This window comes from Plectropomus leopardus, chromosome 6, assembly GCF_026936395.1.
Source record: "Plectropomus leopardus strain MGB_pleo_1.0 chromosome 6, ASM2693639v1, whole genome shotgun sequence".
Classification (NCBI taxonomy): domain Eukaryota; kingdom Metazoa; phylum Chordata; class Actinopteri; order Perciformes; family Serranidae; genus Plectropomus; species Plectropomus leopardus.
The window spans coordinates 17,139,934-17,147,497 of NC_142181.1; the positions used below are offsets into that span (position 1 = coordinate 17,139,934).

At 38.5% G+C, this 7,564-nt stretch overlaps 1 protein-coding gene across 1 annotated transcript in view; it reads right to left on the reverse strand.

The window, feature by feature from the left end:
- The window catches only part of LOC121943423 (solute carrier organic anion transporter family member 1C1-like), a 69,457-nt gene extending 62,331 nt beyond the window's left edge, over positions 1 to 7,126 (reverse strand). Inside the window, exon 1 of the mRNA XM_088078887.1 lies at positions 6,679 to 7,126. The gene's annotated coding sequence lies outside the window, so the exon portion shown is untranslated. The remainder of the gene's footprint in view (positions 1 to 6,678) is intronic.
- Positions 7,127 to 7,564: the final 438 nt, after the last annotated feature.

The window sequence follows — 7,564 nt, forward strand, 5'->3', positions numbered from 1 at the left end:
TGGGACATTTTAGTACATTAGGGGCTTAGCGAGGACCTCTGTCTTGGGTTGCAGGGGATCTTCCGCTGACACTTAGTTTGATAAACAAGCTCTATTTTGATGCTGTTTTTATGCACACTGGCACCTTATGTATACCAAAAATACAAAACAATTCCCAGTGGTAATAACTATTTTTATTTTGAATTGCAAAATGGCTGGGGGGGGGGGGCATCTGGCACCCTATCGGGGTTCAGATTTGGCATGTGATTACACAGGCAAATTGTTTGACGTTAATCAATTGTTTCTTTGTCCATAAAATTACCCTGCTCATTTGGGGATGTCCCCTTTGTGGAGCAAAAGGCATGACTGAGGGCTGAGCCAACTCATTTGATCAAACCATGTGCTGCCATGTCATTGAGGGGATTTGGGTTCAATTAGTATTGTTTTGCATTAAATTGTGATTGGGGTCTTGATTACCCCTTGTGTGGTATTTGGTTTGGGCAAACCACTATATATGCTCCCTCATGAGTCATTGCGATAGGTCAGTTTGTTCAGTTAACACCTATTTAGTGGTCATATTGAGTAAAGTTATGTTACATTGACCTCTTTTGTAGGCCTAGCTGTTCAATTCTTGGTTTTTAATGTTTCTTGGATTTTTTTGGGAGGGTTCCTAGCTGCCTTACTGCTTGGCCCTTACAACTTGTCTTGCACACATTTTTTTGCAACCTCCACTACCTCCCTGCATTTATTTTTGGCAGGTCAACATGTGCGAATGACATGTGGAATAGACTTTTTGGATTAGTCACATATAAACATTAAGGTGTACCATGAAGAAATTTAAACATAGGGGAAAGATTTCCATTGTTTGCCACACGGTTAAACTGGAGACAGTATTTAGGAAAACTGCAGAAACAGCTCGGTGATGCACATGCACCTTTAGTTTGGGGGAAAGGATCCTTTTCCTACACTTTGATTTATTTCCCACTTTAGGTGTTTAGGTGTGCCAATCCGTTCCAACATGCATTCTCAGCAGGAAATTCCTGAGCCAATCTATGCGGTATCCATGCAGTGCTTGTGAACAGGGCCAAAGCATGATTGTTTCACCCTTAGCAGAGCTATATTGACATCACGGTCAACAAAGTAGCTCAAACAAAGAAAAAAGGCATCACGGAAAACACTCACATATGCTAACCATTCAGTATAGCTCCTGTGTAAAGGAGGCGCTGCTGTTGTTTGAACTGAGTTCAGTTTTTAGGTTCACATTCTTATAATCCATGTATATTCAAATCTGTAAAGGATCCCCAGTGTTTTCTGATCTGATCCTCTATTGCTACTGTGTTTGCTTAAATGATAATAAATCTTCAATAGTCCCTTGCAAAGCATATATTGTACATGAAATATAAACACTTCCTGGTAGTAGCCAAGGCTTTTCAAACAACACTGTATAGTAAAGTAATCACAAAATTGCCTCAACTTGTCTTCTCTAATTCAACTTAAATGAACATGATTTTTTTTAAGCTTAAACAAATAGTTTGTTTTTATAGTGTAGGAGATGCTCTTTGACCCCATGGGAGCTGCGGGGTATGAAACATGCACAATGTAATTGGACCTGCAGTGTTTGAGGGTTACAACAGACAGCCCTAGAAATAAAGAGATAGTGTCCTCTAAAGTGCTCTTTTGATGCGCTTTCCTCAGCCTGCCTGGGTGCACGAGATCTGACACTTTTTGGTATAGTCAAATGGATGGTGGTCCATATACAATAGCACATTTGAATATACTTGTTTATTGTATTTTTATATAGCCTTTCTCAAAAATTGTAATTCTTAAAAAATGTTTTTTGGCTTTTGCTTTTATTCAGATAGGACAGTTCAAGTATGAAAGGGGCAGAGAGAAAGGGGATGACATGCAGCAAAGGGCCAAGGCTGGAATTGAACCTGCGGCCGCTGCAGCAAGGACTCAGCCTCTGTACATGAGGTCTACCATGTACCATGCTCTACCAACCGAGCTACTGGGCACCCCAAAGATTGTAATTCTCACCCATATTTCAATTTTTCGCACAAAAATAAAGGTTGACTGCAGACGCCTCAGTGAAACAAATCAATCAACTCCTTTAATGATAGTGTGAGGCTGTTGTACCTTTGGCACCTGCACATTAGATTTCACGTGTTGTACCCTTACGATTTGACGTAGTATGACTTCCCTCTTTAACCTTTTTGGCAGCAGCTGTTTCACTGTCAAAGCATTCCAGTGGTGCTTTTTTATTTCATACCTTTTGTCAGATGTGCTTAGATCAAATTTTATTTTATTAGATTAAGGGCTGTACTCGACTTAGAATTATGTCAGTCGAATCAGATGCAACCATCAAATATGACTATTTGATGATTTATTTTCTTTTTCCAATTAAAAATGTTAAAGTTTTAACAGGTTCAGCAGGTGATGGTGGCATTTATGCAATATTGTAAACAAGCTAATGGTGCTAACTATGGATTGAAAGTGAGCAACAACATTTCTTGTCAACACTGGATATCAAACAAAAGCCAGAGACTGTATTGTAGTAAGCTGATGTGAGCTGTAAATTCGCCGCTTCTAATCAGAAGACAGGTGCTATCACAGAGCTTTACAGTGCAGTCTCACTTCATCTGTGTCATTATCTGTATGGCTGCAACTATCTGTATCAAAGAGTAGCATGAATGTGAAGAGCACCCACTCCACAGCAAAATCTGGAGACCAGAATGTCCCCAGAGGTGCACGGCGCAGCACACTGAGGGGCAAACAACAAAAAAACTGACTGCTCGACTTGAAGCACTCTCAGCTAAATGAGGATCTCTGACTGATGGTTTGATTACTGACTTTCAAGACGCAGCTCTACTTAGATTCACAAAAATGTTTTTGTTCCACTCATAAGGAGTTTGGTGGAAAGCCGCAAATTATGTTGAGTAACAAAAAGGGCTTTGTCAACAGAACTGATTATAACTCAAGATGAAATTTGGGAGAGCATTTGACTGTATAGCATTTTTGGAATATAATAGCTAAAGTTGCTTAACTAGTGCTTGTACATATGTAAATTCCATGTTTGTGTAAGCATACTTGGCCAATAAAGCTGATTCTGATTCTGATTTTGATCTCAACAAGTGGTTCAGAAAAGCGGATCAATTTAAGGGGATTCAAATGAACTGATATTAATAATAATAAGGTAACCCTAAAGCCCAAATAAATCCCAGTTATGCAAACTAAGTATTCATGTCTTTAATTACATTCTATTGTGTATATATGTAAACAAGTGGAATAAATAAAATCAGGTTTTTCCTCATTTTCATCTCCTTTCACCTCTTCCTTACTGACCTCTTTGTCTCTCTAGGTACACGTTTTTTCTAACTCCTCACATACATCTTGCTCATTTCACATGTTGCCTTCTCCTTCCTTCTCATTCAATTACCAGCAGTCATGTGAATCATTGAGTGGAATAGCTCAAGGGGACTGAGTTAGCAATTGCCATGCAGCGAGGAACACAAACCCACTACCATTACCATGTCTGTCGATGATACTGCCACTAGTGCCAAATGTAACACGTTTGCATTTCTCCCTGAATGATTTTTCTGTCTTGAACACCAGAGCAGACCAAAAGAGCTGGCTAATCGCAACAGGCTGACCTACTTTCAAGGAATTAGACCAACAGCCGCTTTAAGTAGGCCAATATAAAGCAGTAGTCCACTGCTTTTTCTTGAGAACCACCAATGTTTATATTCAACTGAACAGCTTTACCTAATTCCCACTGTGGTGTCAGTAAAGTAACTCAAATGATATTTAATCTGTCACTGTTATGTAATGTCTTGTAAAAAGACTTCTTTATTCAGTCTCAAACTTAGTCAATGCAGCAAAGACTGATATGGGCATTTTCAGCCACTAGACCATCAGATTAATAGGGTGACTTGTTCTAGCATCACTTACTTCATATTAATGAAATGCTCAAATTATGCAGTACATGAAAAATGAGTACAAGTCTACGTAGCTTCAAAGTGTGAGTGTTTTTACTCAAGCTCTAAAACTAGCAAGAGGACACTGATGCTTAGTGTAACTTTACCATATACCAAAGGTGGGGGACTCAAGTCATATGACTTTACTTGAGTGGCAAATCTGAGGATTTGAGACTTGCACAACAAATACTGATAAAAGAGTTGACTTTGACTAGATTTTCGTGTCTTAAGGCTTGACTTAGACTTGAAACAGATTATTTTTTTCTAGATATTGAGAAGTTGTGTTTTGTTTTTGAAACCTGAGAAGAAAAACAAAAATAGACCAGCGTTTGGCTCTTAGTTCATGTTTCATTAGTTAATTTTCTCTCTTCTTATTTGTGTTCTGCTTTTGTTGTAATGTACTTTGAAACTGTGTTTTGAAATGTTTTTATTTTAAATAGTATTACTGTCAAACAAGAAACACTATATGGGCAAAAGTACTGGGCCACATCTTTTGATCATTGAATTCAGGTGTTTCATTCAGTCTCATTGCCACAGGTGTATATGGATGAATGGGCAAAAATTCCCACAGACACATTAACGCTCATGGATATAGAATGGGATGTCATAAAAGCTCCTGTCGGTGTAATGTGTATGTTGACAGTAATAGTGAGGGCTGTTAACTTAAGTCAGAGAAAAGCAGTGTTATTAGTCAGCTCATCCCTAACATTAGCTTTGAGCGTTGTTTTTCAAGGCAGTGGAATGATAGAAAGGTCAAACCAACAGTGAAATAGAGCAAGTATTATGTATGAATATTTACTGTTGTTCACTGATCAGTATGCTATATATATATATAAAGGGCATGTGACTTGTCTTTTATATACTGTACTGTAATATCTGTCATATCTCCATACATTGTGTCAGTGTTCTGTATATCTCCGGTGGTGTTGATTGAGCATCCCCCAGAATCCTTAGCAGGCTGTTAAAAGACAGCGTTCCATAGCTAAACCTTCATGATGTCACTATTACCAGCAAAATTTACTAAAAATTATCAGGTGCAAAGCCGGACTCTAGAGATAAAGTCTACCGTAGCAGCCACTGGCTTAACCCATTCAACAGCTATCCATGTTCTTTTACACGACATTCCATTTTATAAAAAACAACATTTTCATTTTCCATTACATTTTTCATTTTCTTGATGAAATAATGAAAATGTTGTGCATGTCCAAAGTTTCACATGCTTAACTGCCCAAAGGTCAAGACACTCAATTAACACATGGGCCAGGAAATCGCCTCATTATGGAGTAATGAGTATTAGTGGAAACTGAAAAGCGTTTAACCAGTGAAACTATTCAAAGCCCATGTCCTCTTGAACCACAGCGCACTGACCACAGAACAGAAACTATTCAATTTAAACTGCAGACAACAGATTACCTTTTATTTAAATTAGGGCTTATTCCTGGGGTTAGGCAAAGGTTCAGTTCCAGTTTGTGTAACTGATTGAAATAAGATGCAACCTTAATTTTAATCATCTGTCAACACTTAAAATGGTCAACATGAAGGTGTTACTGATGCCAGCTTGAAAGATTTCCACACATTTGCAAGGATGACTGATGGTACTGTGGTCTGGTGTCAGTGAGAGCTAAATGACCTCAATAACCACTTTTTATGATTTTATACTAACTGTTTGTGTACATGAGACTTGGGTCACTAAGAATTGAGGTAGCAGCATTTTTAAGGGGAGGGGCAAATTTGACTTAATATATAGAAACAGAGATGGAGGTAAAGTGATGTTTAACATTAAGAGAACAAAAGAAAAGGTTGTTCTTTAGAGATTTTTAGATTTTTAAGGGCCAGAATTCACCAAGTAAGGCTTGCGGTAGATATCTCTGTAAAGCAGGTAACTTTTTAGGAGTCCGACATGCACAAAACTCCCCTGGTAGATTTGAACTGAAGAGGCTGCTGTTTGTCTCATGAGCCAGTAGCCCTACGGGTACAGTAGGTGCGGTGAGGAGAATATTTCCCTGCACATCTTGGTCAGTTTACTGTTTAACCACTACAGTTCACTTTGTAGATTTATTTCAGTTCATAAAATAGTGTATATGTATAGTTAAACTAGTTTTTCATTCAAAATCTAGTCTGATAAAAGAAAAGAGAGCAATCATTGTTCTTAACCCTTTAAACCTGAAACAACATCAGTTTTCTTGTGCTGTGTTTGGACGTCTATCACATGCATTTAAACCTTTGATATCTGAGCAAATTGATAGGGATTCTTTACAAAAGGCAATGACCAACTTGGCAAGAGATATCCCACAAATTGCATGAAATTGGGAAAAGGTAACAAGAAAATGACCTTAAAATTCATTTTTTAAAGAGAGGGAGAGATATTATTAGAAGTTAATAATAATGAAAAAATATGGGGAAAATATATATAATAATATTAATCATCATCATCATCAACATTTCTGAATAATTGCTTGTAATTCCTTAACTTGTAACTTCAAGCCAAATTTGCTCAGGTTTCAATGGGTTAAATAAGATATTTAGGATATTAGTTGAATATAATCACGCCTGGCACAAAGAAAGTTGCCTTACAGTCAGGTAAGATTGTGAGAAGTCATACCAGACACACACAGAAAAAACGATTTTTCATTGGTCACATTAAAACAGACGTACTCTGACATCTAACCATGCAACTGCAATATCCAACAAAGAGTATTAGGATGGGAGAAAACGCACCACTAACCTCAGTGTCCTGTGAAACAGTCGTCCAGTTGCTTGAGCCACAAAGAGTAAACAGCCAGTCGGAAACACAGGTAGCCTCCCTTCAGCCAGCTCCGGTCAAACTTCTCATGTGGATGGGGAAGGAGGAGAAGCGCCGACTCTTATCACGAATACTCTGAGACCGGCATGCACCTTCAGAGTTCATTTCCAGCAGACTCTGGCGCAGATTAATCCAAATCAATTAGGGATTTTTATCTCCTGAGAGATATCATCACCGGCTGGTTGGTGTGCATCGCTGCAAACGCAGCTTGGAGATACGGTGCGTTAGACGCGCTCAAAAACTGTCCGCGCCGCCGCCTCTTGTTCTCGGGCTGACTCTGTGGAGAGATAGGCTTCAATAGATCAGGTTTACACAGACAAAAAAAAAACGTTTTAATCTGCAGTTCTCTCTGTTCCTTTCTCCCTCCTCCTCTCTGCCTCCCGCCCCTGTGTCTCCCTGTCCCTCTCTCCCTTTCTCCCCTCTCCTCCCTTTATCCCTCCCTCTCTAATGTCTGTGCAGTTCAGCTGAGCTTTATTAGCATCACACAGCATTTACAGCGTCGTGCATTTGTCAATATTATTCAGCCTAGGAGACTTATACAGTCATTTGAAACAGAACAGACTAACAAACTCAGACGGGAGTTTTATATACATTATTTTTGTAATATTTATCCTTTTGGTAACTAAAAGCACTTTCTTGCATTTTTCTCTGCTTCTGACTTTTGAGCTGCTGTGAAGTATAAATTTCCCATTTGTAGGATTAATAAAGTTGTGTTTTATTTTAGCTTATCTGATATGATGGAGTTGAAAATGTATTTGCTAGTAGTAGTAGAAGTTACATTTAATTTCAGATTCAAAAGGAACTAGCC